Source organism: Oryctolagus cuniculus, chromosome 10, assembly GCF_964237555.1.
Source record: "Oryctolagus cuniculus chromosome 10, mOryCun1.1, whole genome shotgun sequence".
NCBI lineage: Eukaryota > Metazoa > Chordata > Mammalia > Lagomorpha > Leporidae > Oryctolagus > Oryctolagus cuniculus.
Genome location: NC_091441.1, coordinates 46,444,503 through 46,468,895, shown reverse-complemented (window position 1 = coordinate 46,468,895; position 24,393 = coordinate 46,444,503). Strand labels below are relative to the sequence as shown.

Sequence of the window (24,393 nt, the reverse complement as noted above, 5' to 3'; positions counted from 1 at the left end):
TCTGTTGGTTGTCTCTTCATTTTCCTGACTGTTTCTTTTGCAGTACAGAAACTTCTCAATTGATGCAATCCCAATAGTTAATTTTGGCTTTGACTGCCTGTGCCACCGGGGTCTTTTCCAAGAAGTCTTTGCCAGTGCCAATGTCTTTCAGGGTTTCTCCAATGTTCTCTAACAATTTGATGGTGTCGGGTCGTAGATTTAGGTCTTTAATCCATGTTGAGTGGATTTTTGTGCAAGGTGTAAGGTAGGGGTCTTGCTTCATGCTTCTGCACATGGAAATCCAGTTTTCCCAGCACCATTTATTGAATGGTGAATGGATATAAAGAAAAACCATATGATTATCTCAATAGATGCAGAGAAAGCATTTGATAAAATTCAACACCCTTTCATGATGAAAACTCTAAGCAAACTGGGTATAGAAGGAACATTCCTCAATACACTCAAAGCAATTTATGAAAAACTCACAGCCAACATCCTATTGAATGGGGAAAAGTTGGAAGCATTTCCACTGAGATCTGGTACCAGACAGGGATGCCCACTCTCACCACTGCTATTCAACATATTTCTGGAAGTTTTAGTCAGAGCCATCAGGCAAGAAAAAGAAATTAAAGGGATACAAATTGGGAAGGAAGAAGTCAAAATATCCCTCTTTGCAGATGATATGATTCTTTATTTAGGGGATCCAAAGAACTCTACTAAGAGACTATTGGAACTCCTAGAAGAGTTTAGCAAAGTAGCAGGATATAAAGCCGATGTACAAAAATAAACAGCCTTTGTATACACAGGCAATGCAATGGCTGAGATCAATCCCATTCACAATAGCCACAAAAACAATCAAATACCTTGGAATAAAGTTAATCAAGGACGTTAAAGATCTCTATGATGAGAATTACAAAATCTTAAAGAAAGAAATAGAAGAGGATACCAAAAAATGGAAAAATCTTTCATGCTCATGGATTGGAAGAATCAACATCATCAAAATGTCCATTCTCCCAAAAGCAATTTATAGATTCAATGTGATACCAATCAAAATACCAAAGACATTCTTCTCAGATCTAGAAAAAATGATGCTGAAATTCATATGGAGACACAGGAGACCTCGAATAGCTAAAGCAATCTTTTACAACAGAAACAAAGCCAGAGGCATCACAATACCAGATTTCAGGACATACTACAGGACAGTTGTTATCAAAACAGCATGGTACTGCTACAGAAACAGAAGGATAGACCAATGGAACAGAATAAAAACACCAGAAATCAACCCAAACATCTATAGCCAACTTATATTTGATCAAGGATCTAAAACCCATTCCTGGAGCAAGGACAGTCTATTCAATTGGCTTTTTAACTTTAACAGTGATATTTACTCTGGTGTGGAGTTTTAAGGGTTTTGGCAATTACATCGAATCATATTTCCATAATTAATATTATCCTAGAGCATAGTTTTATCATTCTCCATAATTTCCTCATGTTAACTCCTCATAGTAAGTTCCATTCTCAGCCCATCCTAACTATTAAAATGTCCAACCCTACAGTTTTACTTTTTTTTTCAGAATGTCATATAAATTAAATTCTATGGCATGTAGTTTTGAAGATTTCATTTCTATTTTTATTTATTTATTTTTTAAAGATTTTATTTATTTATTTGACAGGTAGAATTATAGACAGTGAGAAAGACAGAGAAAAACGTCTTTCCTCCATTGGTTCACTTCCCAAATGGCCATAACAGCCAGAGCCACGCCAATCCAAAGCCAGGAGCCAGGTGCCCCTTCCTGCTCTCCCATGCAGGTGCAGGGGCCTAAGGACTTGGGCCATCTTCTACTGCTATCCCAGGCCATAGCAGAGAGCTGGACTGGAAGAAGAACAACTGGGATTAGAACCGGCATCCAAATGGGATGCCAGTGCAGCAGGCAGAGGATTAACCTAGTGCACCATGTTGCCGGCCCGGATTTGGTTTCTTTTACTGAGCCGATGCTTTTGAGATTTAACAATGTGCTTATATCTATCAAGTCTATTCCTTTTTTTAAAAAAAGATTTATTTATTTGTTTGAAAGGTGGAGTTACAGAGGCAAAGAGAGAGAGAAAAAGCACGCATGCGCGAGAGAGGTCTTCCATCTGCTGGTTTCCTCCCCAAATGGCTGCAACAGCCAGAGCTGGGCCAATCCAAAGCATAAGACAGGAACTTCTTCCGGGTCTCCCATGCTCAAGCCATCTTCCTGTACCTTCCCAGGCATATCAGCAGGAATTGAACCAGAAGTGGAGTAGCTAGGACTTGTATGGGATGCCAGCACTGTAGGCAGCAGCATTACTTGCTATACCACATCACCTGCCCCAAGTCTATTCCTTTTTATGACTAAGTAGTATTCCATTATAGGATGTACATTGTTTGTTTATTCAACAATGAGAGACACTCATTTTTTCCAAATGTTTAACAACTATGTATGAAGCTCTTATGAATACTAACATATAGGTCTTTTTGTGTGAATATACATTTTCATTTCTCTTGAGTAATTAGAGTGGAATTCCTGGTTCACATGGTAAGAGCATGCTTAATTCTATTAAAAATGACCCAGTTGTTTTCCAAAATGTTTGTGTCATCCTGTATTCTCACTAAAAATAAACGGGAAAATGATTTATATCTCTTTGTGCTTTCAGTTTGGGGAATACCTAATGACAAACAGTAATTTCAGCAAAGAGATAGAAATTACATCATGGACTAAAATAGAAATCTTAAAAAGAATGGTGACAGATATGAATAACATTCAAAGGCTTGTTAGTAGACTTTTCCTGGCTGTGTCTGTCTGTGCTTATCAGTCTTTTCCTTTATAACCCTCAATATATTAACCGCCGTTATTTTAAATTCCCTTTCTGATAGTCCCATCATCTCTGGCATACCTAAATTTTGTTCTGTTGATTGCTTTTCACTTGATACTTTGCTGTTTCTTCTTGACTCACTGTACATCTCATAATTTTGTTATTGCTGAAGTTTGGACATCTGTGGAGGAATGGAAATTGAGATGAGCAGTTTCTAGGTTTGCATATGGATATACCCTTCCTCGTATTCAAAGTTTATTTGGGGGAATCAAGACAATCTGGAGAAGAAACTGAGTTGGATTAAGGGTTTCTTGTTGTCCTGGTTATAATCAATATCCCATAGTATTCTTACTCTTCTAGAGATGCGTTGTGTTTAGGATGGGAATCAACTTGCAGGGACTTTCCGTAATTCCTGCCTTCTCGTCCTCATGAGGTCATCCTCTTTTGCCGTTCCTCAGAGAGAAACATACACACACTCTCTCTCCTTCCGAAACTTGCCCAGAATTACTCCACTGATGCAATCTACTAAATGGTTGTTATGATGAGAGGGAAGCAGAGGGAGCATCTGTTTCTCTGTTAAGTCTCTGCCTAATGTAGGCTCTGTGTCCCTGGATCTTGAGGATACAACCTTCTTGGTGTTCTTGTCCCACCCCACAGCTGTCATTATGGACTAACCACCAATTCCTGCCCTTCTTCCCAGGTGAGAAAGTGTTTCCTGGTCTCTACACACAGTTAGAGTGGTTTGCCCAAGTGCGGCAGTGCTTGTCCCCCTTCTGCCTGCAGTTCAAGGCTCTCCCTCCGTCACAGACATAAGTCTTTCCTGCAGAGCCTGCTGTTCCCTTCCTTGGGCTTGCACTATGAAGTATGCTTTCCCAGGGCCCTCACCAGCCATTTCTTCTAAGAGCCAGGCTAAATCCCCGGAGAGGAACCTGCGAGAGGATCCACAGCCCCCAAGTGCTCCCCCCTCTAACTGCCTTACACTGGGCTTTGGGCCAATTCTTTAACTGAATTCTCACCAGTGCCCAACTGTGTGCCCCAGGGAAACAGAGGCACATATCACATCCCTTTCCCTCAGTAGGGTATTTTCCTTTTCTTATATTTCAGCTTAATTAGTTGCCTTATGGCCTCCATTAAAAAAAAAAAAACACACACACACACACGTTTCTGGTTTGGCTATGTGCGTCACTGTGATAAGGATGAGAGTGACGTTCTTTCCAGATGTCGATATTCCAAGGAGAAAATTCCAAGTCTTCCCATTTTTTCTTTGCCATCTCATGCATTTCCAAACACAGTCCTTGCCCTCGATTACATTAGCCTTGAACAACCTTCAACACATTGACCTTAAACACCTGCTTTGTTTATTAAAATAAGCCAAACTTCATCTATATGGCCCAAAATACTAGTTACATTTAGTTTAACCCTATGGAACCTCAATGCTTCTTATATCTCAGTTACTTGTTTCAAAGAGCGGCACCCTAAATTGAAAATCAGCAGAGCTGGTTTATCTACTTTCTAACTTTGAGCTTATTTTAATGTCTTCTGATCCCAACTTTCTTACCTTTAATTGGGAAGTTAGAGTAGAGGGTCTTTATAATCCTGATAGTGTCATAATTTTTATATCATTTGTTATTTTCATCATTTTTAAAAACTCTGTTGAGTCACATTATTTCTAGTTGCTATCCTGGATAATTCCACAGGGTAATGAATCTGCAGCACAGTGCATAAACCAGTAAACTCAGGAGAGCAATTGCCCAATTTTTAATTATTAATTCTTTGATGCTCTCTACAACTGGGACATGTGACTTTCTTAAGACTGTTTTCTCAGTGAACATAGTCAAATAATATAAAGTTGTTTAAAATAAAGATGTAAATTATCTGGCACAGAGTCTACAAAAGCTCAGTAGACATTACTCAAAGTTTTTCAAAAACATTGGCTGAAAGTCAAAGTAGAGATGGGCATAAGCTGCTCTCTGATTGAAGACAGCAGTAGAGGAAGATTGACTGACATTTACACTTGTCCTACTTGGAGCTTACCACATCCAGGACACTAAGGAAAACCGAGACGACATCGTAGTATTACAAGTTTGGAAAAGGACCATCTGGTCAAGCAAAGTTGTGCCGACCTTGCATTCTTGGATCACTAATTTAAACATCCTGGTCGAGAGAAAATTGGCCATGAGTCCTAAATGGCAGTCTGCATTTTCCTCATCTTCAGGTCTCAGTTAAAAAATTTTGTTTCTAAAGAGAGTGTTTCTTTCAGCTTCATCAAATGTGTTTCATTCTGACTGTAAAAAGAGTAAGCAAGATGAAAAAAGTGAAAAGGGGTGACATTGGTTAATTTTGACCTATTCAAAAATTAGACAGCACATGACTGAGAAGAAAATAATACTTATGGAATTTATAACTTTTTCTTCTTCATGTATCTTTATTCATAAAAAGGAAACCAGCTTCATGTTTTTCATAAATACAGTTTTAAGAGAATAATGGTACTTCCTACCCTGCCTTCCTTCCTTCTCTCCCTACTTCTTTTCTTATTTTTCTTTCAACTTTTACAATGCCATATTTTCCATTTTATTTATAATCACAAGCTTAACTCTCCTCTAAATACAGAATTCAAACAAATAGTAAGTAGAAAAACCATTGCTCCTCAAGAGTATAGAGAAGGGTTATAAATAATAATCTAATCTCAAAATGTCAATTTTACTAGTATACAACGAGAGAGACACCGATAATGCTTCCAACCACTTGGCTCACTCCCCAAATGCACACATTGATTGGTACTGAGCCAGACAGAAGTCGGGAGCTGGGAAATCAATCCAAGCCCACACATGGGTGGCAGGGATACAACTAGTTGAGTCATCCACCTGCTTCCACCTGGAATTGGGAGTACAACTGGAACTAGAACCCTGGCATTCTGATGTAAGATGCAGGTGTCCCCATAAGCAGCCTAACAGCTGTATCAAATATCTGCCCCTTCTGACTTTTTAATAACATGGAAGAAGTCCCTCTCATTCTGGCAGTTGCATTGTCTCTTCTGGAATCCATCTATCCTTTTGAGATTCATTGCAGATCCCATATCATGAGATACCCTTATTCATCTGATCGGCTAGGCCATGAAGGGTGCATTTTAACACACTCCTTACATTCCTATGGTGTGTTTCCAGTTTTGCAAGTTGTTGCTGTATGAGGGCCATTGGCCATGGTTTAAATGCTATATAGTCTTGCAAATGCACATGGTTGACTACTACAGAGTTGAGAGTGATATGGATAAGCATCTCACTAAAAGCAGCAGTCTCCCCCAATTCTAATACAATGAAATGTGGAGAAAGCTATAGTGAATACAATGTAGCCTCAGGTCCCTTGTGTTGGGTGCTGGGTGATCTCTAGGCTCTTCTATCATCTCCTCAGAGGCTTCCCCTGAGGTCCAGCCAATGCTTCAGGTAACAATCCAAGACAGCAATACTTTACTAGGATGCAGTTCTGATCTTAACCTTAAGCTGAGCTTCTGATTATGGTTTGCACCTTTTCCCTGTGGCTGAGCCCTAGCTTAGTGTCCCAGTCTGCATAGAATAGGCAGCTTTGTCTTATACGTATTCCTCCTGCCCTCTGCTAGGGGCTCAAGAACTCACTCAGTGGCCAGGTTTTGCTTCTTGAGGATTGCAATATCATTGAAATTGTCAGCCAGCGTACCTGCATGTTTCCATATTATTACCTGCTGTTGAACCATATGTCAAAGCTTTATAGTCCTACAACTGGATTCAAATCCCAGTCTCCACATTTGCAAAAATAATTCTGGCCAAGTCATTTAAACTATTTGAGAACCACATTGCTCATCTCTCAAATGTTTTTGAAAGTGTTAACAATAATTATCTCATAAACAATAAAGACTAAATATGATCGTGTATTAATGGAAATTCTAAGCAGCAGATGTTCAGTTGCTACGACTTCTTCCCTGAGAGGAAGCACAGATGGAAACACTGTGCTTCCTTAAGGAGTACCTCCCTCTGTTGTTCCCCAGCTTTATTTTCCTCTCTTCAAACTATTTGAATAAAATATAATGATTTTATGCTTTAGATCTGAGTTTCCCTATCTTTTTAATATTGTGGCACATACCTAAAGCGATCATATTTAAGCAAAAAAAATAGGGGACCTAGATAAGATTTCTGAGGAAGAGATAGAATCAACACAGGAGCACAGGCCTTCTCAGGCCTGACCTGGAGGCCCTGAGTGCTAAGTTAATCATTTCCCAGTTGAGAAACATCGCTTTAATGGACCTGTCCTGCCAATAATTTGACTTTCTTCCCATACCTACAACTGCTGTTTCCTAATGTCTGCCACACCCAAGCAGGTTACTGTGTTTCCAGACAGATTATTCCAGTCATTCCATTACAAAATCACTGGAGCTTTTTGAGAACAAGCTCATTTACAAGTATTTTTTTTTTTGACAGGCAGAATGGACAGTGAGAGAGAGAGAGACAGAGAGAAAGGTCCTCCTTTGCCGTTGGTTCACCCTCCAATGGCCGCCGCAGCCGGTGCGCTGCGACCGGTGCACCGCACTGATCCGATGGCAGGAGCCAGGTACTTATCCTGGTCTCCCATGCGGGTGCAGGGCCCAAGCACTTGGGCCATCCTCCACTGCACTCCCTGGCCACAGCAGAGAGCTGGCCTGGAAGAGGGGCAACCGGAACAGAATCCGGCGCCCCGATCAGGACTAGAACCCGGTGTGCCGGCGCCGCAAGGTGGAGGATTAGCCTAGTGAGCTGCAGCGCCGGCTGAGAACAAGCTCATTTAGATATATCAATTCCCCACCAATCTTTTCACTAAATGCACAGCAAATGATGAGCATTTTTTGTAAATCATTGCTGTAGGAAAGGAAAATGATGATCAATAGTCTGCATGGTGGGGAAATGTCAACAAGACAATAGATAGGAAGCCTTGCATCCTTCTTCCCGCAGCAAACATCCAAGTCAGCAATAATGCTCACCATTTTCTTCTTCAGGAAAGCCACAAACCAGTTGAGAGATTCTTGCCTGCCAAGGAAATGTATACCAGCTGCACTGAAACTAATAGGAAAATTAAAGAAACCCCCTCACCATAATCCTTCTGCCAGGTACTCTGCCACAAACCAGGATAAAATCTCCAGTTTCTAGCTTTTCCTTGGAGAGGCTGTTCACAGTGTTGATTTGAGTGGAGCTGAAGCTGAGAGACTGGCATCTGTCTTTCCCATCGCAGAGTGTTGATGGGACCAGCATGCATTGCATGTCCAGGAGCAGCTCAGCACCAAGGCAGTAGTTTGAACTAAGATGTGAACCCCCACCATTTCCCCTTCTGCGCAGCACAGAGGATGCAGGCAAAAACAAACAAGCCCAAACCCCAGCTCTTCACTGAGGAGGAAAAGAATGAAACTGTATGCCCAACATACCAGCTTTTCTGATACAGAGGGCACTCAGGAAAAGAAAATTGCTGGCCAACATTCCTGATGAACTTAGACGCAAAAAATTTCAACAAAATACTAGCAAACCAGAGCAGGATTTTAGCAGTTAAGATGCCTTCATCCCATATCAGCAGACCTGGGTTTGCGTCCAGACTCTGGGTCTGGATTTCAACTTCCCACTAATGTACACCCTGAGAGGCAGCAGTGATGGGTCAAGTAATCGGGTTCCTCTCATTCATGTGAGAAATCTAGTTTGAGTTCCCAACTTCCAGCTTCAGCCTGGTCCAGTACTGGCTATTGCCGGGAATTTGGGGAGTAAACCAATGTATGAGAGCTTTCTCTCTCTCTTCTCTCTGCCTCTCAAATAAATAAATGATCTTCAAAAAAAAAAGCAAGCAACCCAATTAAACAGCCTGTTTAAAGGACCATATACCACGATCAAGTAGGACTTATTCCAAGAATGCAAGGGTACATACAAATTTATGATAGCATATCAACAGAATAAAGGATAAAAATCATATGACTATCTCTATAGATGCAAAAAAACAATTGCCAAAATTTATCATCCTTTCATGATAAAGACTCACTAAACTTCAAATAGAAGGAATGTACCAGCCGGCACTGTGGCACAGTAAACTGATCCTCCGCCTGGGGCACCGGCATCCCATATGGGCACCAGTTCTAGTCCTGCCTTCTTCTCTTCCAGTCCAGCTCTCTGCTATGGCCTGGAAAAGCAGTGGAAGATGGCCAAGTGCTTGGGCCCCTGCACCCATGTGGGAGACCCAGAAGAATCTTCTAGATCCTGGCTTCAGATTGGTCCAGCTCCAGCCCTTGCCACCATTTATGGAAGACCATTCTCACTGTCTGTAACTCTACCTCTCAAATAAATAAAATCTTTAAAAAGAAAATTCTGCACTTCAAAAAAAAAATGAAGGAATGTACTATGTACTCTACAGAATACTATACAGCAGTCAAAAACAATGAAATCCGGTCATTTGCAACAAAATGGAGGAATCTGGAAAACATCATGCTGAGTGAAATAAGCCAGTCCCAAAGGGACAAATACCATATGTTCTCCCTGATTGGTGACAACTAACTGTGCACCAAAAAGGAAACCTGTTGAAATGAAATGGACACTATGAGAGATGGTGACTTGATCAGCCAGTGCCCTGACTGTTGATAAACAACTTAATACTTTATCCCTCCTAGTATTTTTGTTTGTTTGTTCTACTTAATACTATTGGTTGAATTCTGTAATTAATACACAGTTATTCTTAAGTGTTGATACTTAACTGAAAAAAATGATCCCTGTTAAATATAAGAGTGGAAATAAGAGAGGGAAGAGATGTGCAATTCGGGACATGCTCAAGCTGACTTGCCCCAAATAGTAGAAACATACCAGGGGATTCCAATTCAATCCCATCAAGGTGGCATGTACCAATGCCATCTCACTTGTCCAAGTGATCAATTTCTGTTCACAATTGATCATAATGATAGGACTAAGAGTCAAAGGGATCACATAAACAAGACTAGTGTCTGAAAATACTAACCTATAGAATAAAAAAGGGAGAAAACGATCCAACATGGGAAGTGGGATACACAGCAGACTCATAGAATGGTGGATGTCCTAAACAGCACTCTGGCCTCAGAATCAGCCCTTAAGGCATTCTGGTCTGGCTGAAAAGCCCATGAGAGTATTTCAGGCATGGAAAGCTAAGACACTCTGGCAAAAAAAAAAAAAAAAAAAAAAAAAAACTAAATGAAAGATCTTCACGAGTGAGATCCCAGTGGAAAGAACAGGTCATCAAAGAAGGAGGTACCTTTCTCTGAAGGGAGGAGAGAACTTCCACTTTGACTATGACCTTGTCTAAATATGATCAGAGTCAGTGAACTCAAAAGACTTCCATAGCCTTGGCAACTCATGACAAGAGCCTAGGGTGATTACTGATGCCATAAACAAGAGTGTCAATTTGTTAAGTCAACAACAGGAGTCACTGTGCACTTACTCCTCATGTAGGATCTCTGTCCTTAATGTGCTGTACATTGTGATTTAATGCTATAACTAGTACTCAAACAGTATTTTTCACTTTGTGTTTCTATGTGGGTGCAAACTGTTGAAATCTTTACTTAATATATGCTAAACTGATCTTCTGTATATAAAGAGAATTGAAAATGAATCTTGATGTGAATGGAAGGGGAGAGAGAGCGGGAAAGGGGAGGGTTGCGGGTGGGAGGGAAGTTATGGGGGGGGGAAGCCATTGTAATCCATAAGCTGTACTTTGGAAATTTATATTCATTAAACAAAAGTTAAAAAAAAAACGTAATCTCTACGTATCATTAGCCAAAAAATAAAGAAGTCATGTGGGGTGTGAAGGTACACAGCACAGCTGGGTTGGCTTCCTCTGCACGCTGTTCAGGATGCCCTCCTGTGAAAACATTCATCTATTTTTCTCTCTATTTTTAATCAAATTTATCAAACAGTTTATGTACCATAATTTTCCTCTATTGTAATGATGTAAGAAATGATTCTGTAAATTTACAGATTGTGCAACCATTACCTCCATCAAGTTCTATTATATTTCCATCACCCCCCAAGTGGTCCCCATTAATTTGCCATCAGTTCCTACTCCGATCTCCAGTTCCAGGTAACTGTTGATCTTTTTGCCTCTGTACGTATTGTTTCCTTGATTGTTTCATATAAATGAACTATTTATGTCTGGCTTCTCTCACTTGGCATAACATTTTTGATATACTGTTTCAGAATTTTGTCCCTTTTCAGAATTTTGTCCCATTGCTGAAGTGGATATACCACTTCTACTTAGCTTTAGTTAAGGGTTCAATTGAATTGCTTCCAGTTTTTTTATGATTTATTTTACTTATTTGAAAGACAGAGTTACAGAGAGAGAAGTCTTCTATCTGCTGCTTCACTCCTCAAACAGCCTTAACAGCCAGGGCTGCACCAGGCCAAAGCCAGGAGCCAGAATCTTCATACAGGTTTCCCACATGGGTGCCAAGGGCCTGAACACTTGGGCTATCCTCTGCTGCTTTCCCAGGTACATTAGCAGGGAACTAGATTGGAATTGGAGCAGCTGGGATTAAAACAGGCACGCATATGGGATGCTGGCAGTGCAGGCAGCAGCTTAACCCACTACACCAAAGTGCCAGCACCACTTCACAGATTTTGGCTATTAAAAAAGCAATCACATGGATAGTATATATTTTTTAACTTTAGAATCCCACTGGCTCTTTCCAATAGATATTTTTGCTTTATCAATATTTCCCACTTTGGAGCCATTGTCACTATATTTTCCTTCAAACATATTTGTACTACCTGATTTGAAGTCTTTCATTTATGTATTTTTCTTTTGAAAGCCAGGAGAGAGACAGAAAGAGTGCGCTCCCATCCACTGGCTCACTCCCCCATTGCTCGTAATGGCCTGGGCTGGGCTACAGAAGAAGTGGGTAGTGGAATCTGGTGACAATTGTTATCTCTGTCACAATACTTGGCTCTAGTCACCCAACTATTTAAATGTAATTGTCTTTCCACAAATAGAACATACTTGTCGCCTTTCCAAGGGAGGTAATCCAAAGTCTGAATCAGGTATTTGATGCAGCTCGCAGGTCAGAATCACTGGTTTGAAGTACCGTTCTTTTCATCAGATCAGTATGTTATGTCCCTCTTACCCCTGCCCGCCAAATAAACAATAACATGATGGGGACAGGATAACTGCAGTAGAAACCACAATTTGGAAAGGGAAAGCATGAGAAACAATGGAGAGCATGACCTAGAGTAGTCATCACTGTCTGGATGGGAGTCGTTCATGTGCCTGCTCTGGCAATGGAGTACATCCCTGGATGGCCCACCTGCCAGGCCAGTGGTTCTGTGCTCCGAGAAGGACTTCTTTGTCCATGATCCTTGCTTTCTTGGAGATTATTTCTTTTCTCTTATACTCCTTGGCAATTATTTTAAGTGAATTTTGGGGAATGCCCTTTTGCAGATATGTTTCCTTTATTAGATATATTAATGTCTAATTTGTCATGATCCCTTAAAACATAATATTGCATGTTTATTTTCTTTGATGAAAAAGTATTCACTCCCCAAATGACCACAAAGGCCAGTACTGCCCATGCCAAAGCCAGGAGCCTGGAACTCCATCTGGGTTTCCCACATGGGTAATAGGGCCATTTTCCACTGCTTTCCCAGGTACATTAGCAAGGAGGTGGGTCAGCGCTCATATGGGAAGCTGGCATCACAGGTGGCAGCTGTTAAGTGCCATCCCAGGTGGCACTGAGCCACAATGCTGGCCCCTATTGGAATATTTTCTTAAAATCAATTGCACACTCCTATAAACATTCATACATATATATATGTATTATTTTCATGTTAAGCATATCTGTTTTCTGACTTTTAAGCTGTTACCATCTTTCATGTACTAATTTTCTGGAAATTTCTAACCACTTCACCTAGAGGTACAAACTCAGTAAGAAATTTATCTTGAAAATCATCACATGTAATATTTTACCAAATATTTTTGATATTTGAAGGAAGATAACCATATTTCCAGTCTACTGTATCTTGTCCTTGTGTATGTTAATGTGATCTTCAAGCCAATGTCACATCTTTTATGTCTGTAATGACTGTATCCAATTTCTGTCACATTATGCCAAAGTCTAAGCTCAAGTAATAGAGATCCAACGTATTATGACCTTATTTAAATAAAAATGTATTTCTTTCATTCATAACATAGTCTCAAAATGACCAGTTCACATTTCTGGGAAGCAGTAGTGATGGTTCAAGTAGCTGAGCTCTTGCCACACATTTAGGGGAGCTGTCTTAGGTTCCAGGTTACTGACTTAAGCCCCCCTCCATTGTAGGCATTTGAATAAATAAATAGAAAAATATTTTTAATAACTTACGTTACACCAGGAAATCACTAACATTTTTAACATACTTTTCTCATTTCAAAGAGTTGCCTCTTCATGACCATTTTGTTAGCAATGTTCTGTTGACATCATGTTTTCCTTCTGCAGGAATATTTTTCCCATATTTTGGTATGGTGATGGTCCCCTGCCTTTAAATGCTGCAGAGAAAAAATTCTTTAAAGTAAGCAAATTGCCAGCTTCAACATCTCTTCCTCTTAAAACAAATGCTGAAAATATGAGGGAACTTCAAAAAGTTCATGGAAAAGTAGAATTAAATGATAGTTCATTTTTGGTGAGAAAAAAAAAGTTTTGAAATCCAGATATAGTTTTGCATGATATGCATTTCTCAGGAATTTTTTGCAGGTCTCATCTACAGCTACTTCTACTAGACTCAGTAGATTTGGACACTGATTTGTTACTGTTGCATAAATTTCAGAAACTTATACCTAACTTCTGTAGACTGAAGTTTTCTCATCAATAAACAAACATGGCTATCTTGAGGAATAAATACATATTGCAAAAAACTGTCCCTAGCAAACAGGGAGACTATGACATCATTTTATTTATAATGAGTGATGACATAAATACCACAAGACAGATCATATTGCATCTGAGGAATAGACATAAAGGTATCACATGTCCAATGTCTACAGTATGTCAACAGTAGAGACCAGCTTCCATTTAACTCAGCTTTGTCTTTTCAGTTTATTTGCTTTGCTTACAATAGGGTCTACCTAGTGCTCTGTTTGACCAATTATATGTAAAAATTTATGATCATCTGATATGCATGAAGAATCCCCCCTTTAAAACTACTTAGAACAAGAAAAACAAATGGTATCTTGACCAGTCAAGGAGAAAGGCCAAACTAAGGGATGTATAAAAATAATAAAAAGAGCAATAGGAAAGGTATTCTAACCTGTCTCAAAACAAAAATCAATAGTTTATGAGACAAAACTAGCTCCAAGTGTTGTTTTACTTGCTCAACATTTATAAACCCTGTGATATTTATAAGTTCATGAGAATAAAAATTGTTCTTGCAATGTGGTCCATGAAAAATAGCAATGTATTGCTTAAAATATAAGTGTATAAAAATGTGATGTATATGAGTGAAATTGACATTTCCAGATTTGATTATTATTGTCTATACTCTTAAGGAACAGTGCTTTTCTACTTCATACTTGTTGAATTCTTTATTTACTAGGAGGTTAAGCTTGTGAGCATAAAGAAAATTATAAGTATGTCATTGTTAAAATTAGAAGAAAAATAAAGAGGAGGGAGAGTGGTAGGGAGAGTGCGGTGGGAAGTACAATTATGCTCTTAAAACTGTATATATGAAATACATAAAATTCTTTCCCTTTATATAAATTTTTTTAAAGTGAAAAAAAGATGACATTTCAAAGTTCTTAATTGTGTCAGTAATTTGCCACACATGTCAACGTTTCTGATTAGCTATTATTTTGAGTATGGGGATTATATATAATAAACTTACTACTTTAAAAAATTCACTGTTGCAAAAATCTATATTTTTGTCCCTGTAAAATTATTGGTGATTCTATTTTCTTTTACTTGTTATTTATTTATTTACTTTTACATTTTTGGTTGCACAATACCCACAAGTGTGACTAATAGGCATGAATGCCTAATCTAAAAAAATAGAAGAATAATCATCCAGGTAGCTCCTATTTAAACTAAATAGGATTAACAATGCTTTGTTTAAACAAATCTCCTTCTCAGCAGTGAAAGATGGCCTTTCTGTGTGGTGAGTCATCCCTAACCAAAGGCATGCCAGAAGATGCAGTGAACAGGTGGGGACAAAACAGCCTCTGATCATGACTTCTCTGGGTAGAAAAAGGCAACCTTTGTTGATTAGTTAAATATGTTTTTGATTAAGTGGGACACTCAATGGTCAAACGAATAAAAGTGTCTAAAATATAGTCAGTAGTTTATTTTCTCATTACACCCATGGCCTTGCTCTGGTTGATACGATTTGATAGAATGTCAAGTCTGGACAGATTTGCAAACTCATGGAGTTCTTATGAAATATTATCTTACAAGTAAAGTTGCTTAAAAATCCAGGAATAGACAGACATCTGGCCTGGCAATTAAGACCCAGCTGAGATGCCTTCATTCACCTCTGACTCTCAATCTCAGCTTCCTGCTACTGCAGGCCCTGGGAGGCAGCAGTGATGGTTCAAGGGATTGGGTTCCTGCCACCTACAGGGAAGACCTGAATTGAATTGCTGGCCTCCAACCATTGCAGGCATTTGGGAAGTGGGCCTGTGGATGGAAGTGTTTTCTACCTCTCTCTCTCTTTCTTTCTCTCAAACAACTTTTGCACTCTGGAAAAGCAACACATTACATTGAAGAATTGAACCTACCAATCCCTAAGAAGATTAAATTTGCAAAGCTTCCTCTATGTTATTTAATATTTTTTTATATCTTTACATAACAAGAATTGGCACAAAGATCAATAAGGAAGCAAATGGTACCTGAGTTGTTAAATGGATGTCATGAAATAAGTGAACTTCAAGGTCACAAAATTTATGTTTTGAAAGTTCCTCTGGGTTCTCCCTCAGAAACTGATTCCTTTTACTTTGCACATTTTAAATAAATTTTCTTAACTCACTTTCAAATCTAGTGACTATTAGAAACAGCCAAATAGGAAAGGGAGCTAACACTGTATACAAATGGGAAAATAATCACTAACAATGATTCATAATATCAATTCTGAATTACTGGCAAAAGAAGGAATGATACCACAGAGAGGGAAAGTGCAATATGTGTTTTCCAAGATTTTCATATTTGAATTTTTGATGCTTATCTGATAATTGAGCCTGACTAAAACTTGCTCTTTTTATATGCTGTACCTCTGCATATCAAATAATTCTGTTGCAAATAATCAAATTGTCAAAAATATATAAATGAAAACCAAAAAATCAAACTTGTTCCCACTACATTCCTGCAATCAATTAAGACACTAAAACCTAGAATGTTGGCCTGTAGACCTATAGCTGTATATAGAATAGCAACGTGCGATTGGGGAGGCCAGTGTTGTAGCATAGTGGGTTAAGCCGTCATCAGCAGTGCCGGTATCCCATATGAGTGCCAGTTCAATTCCTGGCTGTTCCACTTCTGATCCAGCTCTTTGCTAATGGTCTGGGAAATAAGGGGAGGATGGCCCAAGTCCTTGGGCCCTTGCACTCACATGGGAGACATGGAAGAAGCTCCTGGCTCTTGGCTTCAGCCTGGCCCAGCCCTAGCTATTGTGGTCATCTGGGGAGTGAACCAGCAGATGGAAGACCTTTCTCTGTCTCTTCTTCACCCTGCTTCACAAATAGATAAAATAAACCTTAAAAAAAAAAAAAAAAAAAAAAAAAAAAACCAGAAATGTGCAACTAGTGAAATGTTTACTGCTGGATGTTACATCCATGCTATGACACCAGTCACAGTCATTCTATCTCACTGGTGTTTCCACAAGGTGCTGTTAGCCAATGAAATCCTCATCTCCACTAGAAAGGAACAATCGAGATTAAAAGAGACAACAAAGATCCTCTATGAGCTGCCTGCTCCCCAAGTTACACCAGCAGGGCAAGGTGTAATGAGGAAAAGCCCTTCCAGCTTAGGTCTATGGTTTTCATCCGTTAGCAGGTGCCACAACCATCTGGTAAGTTTATTAAAACACAGCTTGCTGCGCCTCACCTGCTGAGCTTCTGGTTCCCGTGCCAAGGAGACTGTACCCTGAGCAGAGACGCCCCACTCCAGCACAACACCTCATGACTGAGCGGCAGACGCCTCCAGAACCCCAGGACAGTGCTCCAGACAAGAGCGGGAGTCTCAGCCAGCCAGCCTCATCTCCTCCAGCCCGCATCCATGCTGGTCGCATGCATGATTAGCTGAGTGAGAAGTGAGGTCACTGAGTTTTTAACAGAGGTTAGGACTCCTGTCCCCAGCCACCCGACCTGAATATGCAGGAGCTGTGAGGTGGGAGTGCATTTTTTCTTCTGAATGTGGCTGAGATTGTAGCAGGGTGGAGTGTGTTAGGGGTGACGGTATCACTTCAGCAAAGATGGAAACGCAAGAATAGCCACAAGATAAGAAGCAAGGTAAGAGGAATGTCTTTGCGAATCTTTGGCACAGAAGTGGGAGTTGACACCAAACTGGAGTGATAACTCCCAAAGTAAATGAAGAGGAGAGCAGGAGGGCAGGGACTGAGCCGATGTACTCTCTCAGCAACCTGAGAAAACTGCCTGTTTTTCGTCACTGTCAAATTCCAAATGAATTTATAAAGAAAAAAGAATTGCTTTCAATCAAAGTGATACAGTAAGACTTGTAAATATGGGCTTATTACAGGTAGAAATTTCACTTGGGTTACAACTAACACTTTATTCTTTTTTTTAGAAAATTTTTATTTAGTAATTATAAATTTCAAAAGTACAATTTTTGGATTATAGCAGCTTTTCCCCCCATAACCATCCTCAAACCACCCCAAAAAACACCCTTAAACCACCCCATCTCCTACTCCCTCTCCCATCCCATTCTTCCTTAAGATTCGTTTTTAATTATCTTTATATACAGAAGATCAACTTAGTATATACTAAGTAAAGATTTCAACAGATTGCACCCACACAGACACACAAAGTATAAAGTACTGTTTGAGTACTACTTTTACCATTAATTCGCATAGCATAACACATTAAGGACAGAGATCCTACATGGGGAGTAAGTGCACAATGACTCCAGTTGTTGATTTAACAATTGACACTCTTATTTATGACGTCAATAATCACCTGAGGCTCTTGTCATAAGCTGCCAAGGCTATGGAAGCCTCTTGAGTTCACAAACTCTGACCTTATTTAGAAAAGGCCATAATCAAAGTGGAAGTTCTCTCCTCCCTTCAGAGAAAGGTACCTCCTTCTTTGATGACCTGTTCTTTCCGCTGGGATCTCACTCACAGAGATCTTTCATTTAGCTCATTTTTTGCCAGTGTCTTGGCTTTCCATGCCTGAAATACTCTCATGGGCTTTTTAGCCAGATCTGAATGCCTTAAGGGCTGATTCTGAGGCCAGAGTGCTGTTTAGGGCATCTGCCATTCTATGGGTCTGCTGTGTATCCCACTTCCCATGTTGGGTCATTCTCTCCTTTTTAATTCTATCAGTTATTATTAGCAGACACTGGTCTTATTTATGTGATCCCTTTGACACTTAGTCCTATCTTTATGATCAATTATGAACTTGAATTGATCCCTTTAACTAGTAAGATGGCATTGGTATCTGACAATTTAATGGAATTTGGAGTCCCATGGCAAGTTTCTAGTTCTACCATTAGGGGTAAGTCCACTGAGTGCTAACACTTTATTCATTTTTCAGCCTTTTCATTATGTTATGCATTATCATTTACTATTTACTATGCATTAAATTGGTTTTGAAATTTTGGACAAAATTTAGGCATTAAATCCCCTATGTAATACAGTCCATAGGTGATTTTGTGAAATTATGGAAACCATGTCTCCAGATTTTGTCTAGTAGCTACAGTGTTGCAGCTTTGATCACTGGAACTTGTCAAGATTTTACTTAACATCATAGTTGATTCCTACTAGTCCATGAAAACAATATCTTATGAAAATGAATATTTGTGTCTATTTCAAGAATTATTTTCCAGTTGACAAACAAGATATTAAGCAAAAAGAAAAAAAAGTCACCTAAATCATGAAAGTATGTATTGAAAATCAACACACTTCTGTTAAAATACACACATGCATATATAAATTTTTATATGGGGAAAGTGTTGAATTATTATTTTGAAGATAACTCAGTGATTTTAAATATTAATATCAGCTGGGTCAAAGAAATCCTTTGCAAAAGGATCTTGTTATTTTCTCTATATTTACTAAGAGGTTGTTGTTTTAAAATGTCCAAAACAGAAATTTCTTTCTAAACATACACCAAGGACTGCTTTTAAAATAGGAATCATTGGGAGCTGGTGCTGCGGCATAGAAGGCTAAGCATCCCATATGAGCCCTGGTTCCTGTACAGTCTGCTCTTCTTCTGATCCAGCTTTCTGCCATGGCCTGAGAAAGCCGTAGAAGATGGCCCTACACCTACCTGGGAGACCTGGAAGAAGCTCCTGGATCCTGCTGGCTTCAGATAGGCCCAGCTCTGGCTGTTGCAGCTATCTGGGTGGTGAACCAGCGGATGGAAGACCTTTCTGTTTTCCCTCTGTCTATAACTCTGTCTCTCAAATAAATAAGTAAAAATCTTTTAAAAAAAATAGAAATCGTTGTTAAGGAGGAAAGAGATAGTTTTTAACATGTTATTTCAAAGTAGTTTTAAATTTACACAACAAAAATTATGAGGTTGTAATACAAAGAGTTCTCATATTCCCTTCATCCAAAAGATGCTTTTAATAGCAGAACAGGATGAATATGAATGAATATGGAAATATCTGCTGGATTTAGAGCTGTTTCTAGCTAAACTGAACCATGGCCAATAAAAAAATGAAACTAAAGTAATCCTTTTAATTCTAGTTTGCCGTTTGTTCATTGCTTCTACAAACTTAGCTCAATCTGTGCCTGTATAATCAGTAACTCATCCATTTACTTATGGATTCAGCAAACATGGCAAGAATCAAGTCTGTGTGCCAGGCACTTTACAGTCACTGCTTCGTGAAGTTTACAGGTTGGCAGAGGAGAATTTGTGAGCAGACTCGCTAGATAGGTAAAGTCAATTTATTTTAAGTACAGATTAATCAAATTAAGAAAATGGATTATAGAACAGTGAAGTATCTGCTTTTTCAAATAGTTTCTTGCATTAATTAGCATACTCTAGAATTTAAATTAGTCACATCAACTTAGCCTTTGTTAATTCCAACATCACATGCTATTAAAATTCAATGCTTAAAATTCTGAAAGTATTCTGAAAATATATACTGCATATCACTGCTATCAAAATAAGAAAAATAAATAGTCCTTCCCTGAAATAAGTTTTATTGAGTAACTTGTTTCACCTCCAATGTTTCCTGCTACGCTTACATCAGAGAACTTCATCATGATTATATCTTTTTAATGTCAATAAAGTTCATTAATTGTTTGGTTCTCAGTATTTTTAAATAATTTTGCGTGGTCAGTATTTTCTTTTTTTTTTTTTTCATATTGTATTTTATCCTCAGATCATTTTGTAGTTAAAACAATTCAACCATTTTTATTAATAGTACCTTGGGAAGCGGGTTAGTAAGGAAGAAAAATATTTTCATAAAAATCTTTAAAAAGTGGCCGGCACCGCGGCTCACTAGGCTAATCCTCTGCCTGCGGCGCCAGCACACCGGGTTCTAGTCCCAGCCGGGGTGCCGGATTCTGTCCCGGATGCTCCTCTTCCAGGCCAGCTCTCTGCTGTGGCCAGGGAGTGCAGTGGAGGATGGCCCAGGTCCTTGGGCCCTGCACCCCATGGGAGACCAGGAGAAACAACTGGCTCCTGCCTTCGGATCAGCGCGGTGCCGGCCCCAGTGCGCTGGCCGCGGTGGCCATTAGAGGGTGAACCAACGGCAAAGGAAGAACTTTCTCTCTGTCTCTGTCTCTCTCACTGTCCACTCTGCCTGTCAAAAAAAAAAAAAAATCTTTAAAAAGTATCCAATCACTGGCAAGTAATGAAAATTACTTTGGTGTCTTTACCCTAGTTTGTGGGAAAAAATAGAAAGTGGTAATATTGATAATGATATAATCAGAATAATCACATTATTTTTAATTAACATACAACACCTACAAAAATATTGTTTTCAACAGAAGATCTGCTTAGAGGATTGTGCCTGGTATGCAGCTGCACGTACATCTCCCCTTAACCAGGGCCTTGGAACTCCCAGTCTGCCTTCTTCCATTATTTTAGCGAAGCGTGCTAAGAGAATATAAACTAATGTAATACTGGCACAAATAATATTTATTTAGGAAGTAAAGGCTATCATAATGTTGTGATCCAATGTCATCTAGTAATGACTTGGACTCACCATCTTCTCACCTCCATTAGTATAAATAGTGTGTTGGCGTAAGTCGCAGAAGGATCATCATTGCTTGAGTGCCTAAACTATGAACCATGGATGAATAACATACATGACAATTAAAGAAAGACAATAAAAATAAAAATATTAAATTCCAAACTAGTTGCAGTATTTGGAACAATATTCTTGGCACCATTTGACAAACTTATTCTACCAAAATAAATTTTACCTGTTGTTTAAGACCTACAAGTACTGCTTTTAAATGGGATAGGTAGGTGGATTATCAGGCCCATTTAGCATGTGCGAGAGCTGAGGATGAGGCCTGCACTTTTGACTGGAGCTAAACATGAGGGTGTTCCCATGGTTCACCCCTTCCCTTTGGGTCTTCTCACTAGAGGACTTCCCTTGCAGGGAGCTCCAGATCACGGACCTTTCTGAGATATTTTAAACAGAGACAAAACATCAGATAGAAATTTTTGTGTTTCCTCTGTGGTCAAAAACTCATATCCATTTTACTATCAGGAGCCTATATTAAAGTCAACTGCAGCAGTTCTGGGTACTAATTCTGCAGAGGATAATTTCCCTTCTCTTGGAATTTTCCAATCTTCAATCACCTGCATTAGTGACTCCAGAGCCAAAATTCGTCCTATTCTCTCTGGTCCTAAAGAACCATAGAGCAAACAAGTTAATTACAAGTCATTCTGTGTATGCAGACAGTAAGTAAGGTTGGAAAGTGATTCCAATTTTGTCAATTTCCAAGCTACTTATAAACTTAACTCTTCATGTTTAGCCATCAAATTTTGATAGGAGTTTGCATAGCTTTCTGGTTAAACTCCAAATTTTAGATGAAGTAGGGATACAGACAGGCACGTATCTAGGAGAATTAATTAGAATGATTTTATTATATGCTAGCACTACACTATGCAGAGCAGATGGAACACCTTTTTTTTTTTTTTTTTTAAAAAAAAGGGTTTTATTTTTATTTATTTGAAAGACAGAGTTACAGAGAGAGGTAGAGACAGACAGAGATAGAGAGAGGTATTCCATCCATTGGTTCATTCCCCAGATCGCCACAATGCCCAGAGCTGTGCCAATCCGAAGCCAGGAGCTAGGAGTTTCTTCCAGGTCTCCCAAGCAGGTGCAGGAGCCCAAGGACTTGGGCCATCCTCCACTGCTATCCCAGGCCATAACAGAGAACTGGATCGGAAGAGGAGCAGCTGGTACTAGAACCAGAGCCCATATGGGATTCCAGCGCTTCAGGCCAGAGTGTTAACCCGCTGTGCCACAGCTGGCCCCTAGAACACCTTTTTTAAATCATGATAGCAATCTCAAATTTGATAAGGTTATTATCCCACAATGTAGATGAAGTACTTGAGCCGTGGCTGCGTGGAGAAACTTACCTGAAGCCATGTAACCAGCAAGTGGAAGAAACTTATTTGAACCCAGGAAGGCTTCTCTTCCTTCCAGTGTTGGTTCTGTCAACCACTGATAGGCTGCCTTCAAGTATTTCCATTCTTGAGGCACATTTAACACTTTGGAGTCTCCAGTAAAATTCAGAGGTCAGAGTTGTAGGAACGGAGACTTCTTTGTTAGCATTTTCACAGATGGTTCGTTACTATATTGTTTGCTCTGTAGAAACAAAGCAGGATTTACTGAGTAATAAGAGGCACTTAGACCCACTTCATATAAAGATAGGCACAAAGATCTCTAGCCATTATGTTATACCTTATGGGTCAACAGAATGAGTGAGTAAGCCCAGGTGATTGGTGTGGAAGGAGTGAGGCTACAGTTGGCCTCATGTAGAGAAGATCCTTGTCTCCTGTCCCAAACTCAACATTTTTCTACTTTTATTCTTTTTAATCATCTCTTACTTCCTTATGGAAGCATGAAAAGACAGATGAGATGAATTAAAGTAGAAAAGATGTACTTATTTAAGTTAGCTAAGGTCAATGAGAAATAATTTCCCAAATAAAGATGCATTAGCATCACTTCACTATTTAAAGATGTCCTTCTCCTTTGCATATTATTGAAATTAAATATGTCTAAATGCTAAGAAAATGTCTTTATTATTCTCTCTTCCCGTCATTATTTCCTTTCTTTCCCACAAGATGACCTCCTTAACCCCAGCATAAATAAAAATACATCATACACTTTGAGACCTCATGCTCTCCATGTCTGCAAAACATTGCCAAAGAAGCCCATGTCTCTCCTGACCTCCCTCTTTAGAATTGTCTACCCCCTTTCTTTCCCTCAAAATTCCCCTTCCTCAAAGAGACTGATATTACATTCAGTAGGAATTGAATTTGAATAAAATAATTAATACTATAATGTATACTATGAAAAATGCTAATAAGTATGTGTAAAGAGCACTGTCTGTAATATCAGACAGACCCAAGTTTGAACCCTGTGTTTTTCTCTCATTTACTAACCAGGAAGTTTCTCTGGATCTGTTTCTTCATCACTATAAAGGGGGAGACTAACACCTCACAGATTTATTGTGAACATTAAATGTGATAACATTTATACAAAGTATAGTGCCTGAACATAGTGAATTACAAATGCATGTTTTTTATCTTCCTATTTGAATCTGTTACAATATTCCAACATACTACAGAAGAACTTTGTCTATACACATGATTCGAAAACTGGTAGTCTTTAATGTAAATTGTTGAAGTCCTTGTTGAGTTACTCAAATCATTCTTCATCTCACTCTGCCAGTGGTTTTATAGCTGTATTTGAGAGGATGGATATGCATATTATAAATATGAACTTACAGAGATAGTCATAATCCAACTCAAGACTTCTTATTTATAAAAGAAAACAGGGGTAGGGGCCAGCATTTACGGCATAGCTGATTAAACAGCTGCTTGAGACACTGGCATCCCATATCAGATCAGTGCTGGTTCAAGTCCTGGCTACTTTGCTTCTTATCCACTTCCTTTTTAGTGCATCTGTGCAGTGGATGTAATGCAGTGGATGGTGGCATTGGGTTCCCACAACCCATGTGGGAGACCCAGATGGAGAGCCTGGCTCCTGGCGGCAGCCTGGCTCAGCCCTGGCTGTTGCAGCCAGCCATTTGGGGACTGAACTTGCAGAAAGATGATGTCTCTTTCTTTCTCTCTGTCTGCTTCTTTCTCTCTTTCTACATCTCTGTTTTTCAAATAAATGAATAAATCTAAAAGAAAGAAAGAAAGAAAGAAAGAAAGAAAGAAAGAAAGAAAGAAAGAAAGAAAGAAAGA

At 39.2% G+C, this 24,393-nt stretch overlaps 2 long non-coding RNA genes across 2 annotated transcripts in view; one reads left to right on the top strand and one right to left on the bottom strand.

Moving 5' to 3' along the window:
* LOC108177138 (uncharacterized) overlaps positions 1–19,685 on the top strand; it is a 58,166-nt gene extending 38,481 nt beyond the window's left edge. The window contains exon 3 of the long non-coding RNA XR_001793939.3: positions 19,135–19,685. This is a non-coding gene — a long non-coding RNA (uncharacterized lncRNA). The remainder of the gene's footprint in view (positions 1–19,134) is intronic.
* On the bottom strand, positions 19,143–22,854 carry LOC138844034 (uncharacterized). Its single transcript, XR_011379375.1, has 2 exons — positions 22,555–22,854; positions 19,143–20,758 (listed from the first exon to the last, which is right to left on the bottom strand). It is a non-coding gene; the product is annotated as an uncharacterized lncRNA (long non-coding RNA).
* Between the last annotated feature and the right edge of the window lie 1,539 nt (positions 22,855–24,393).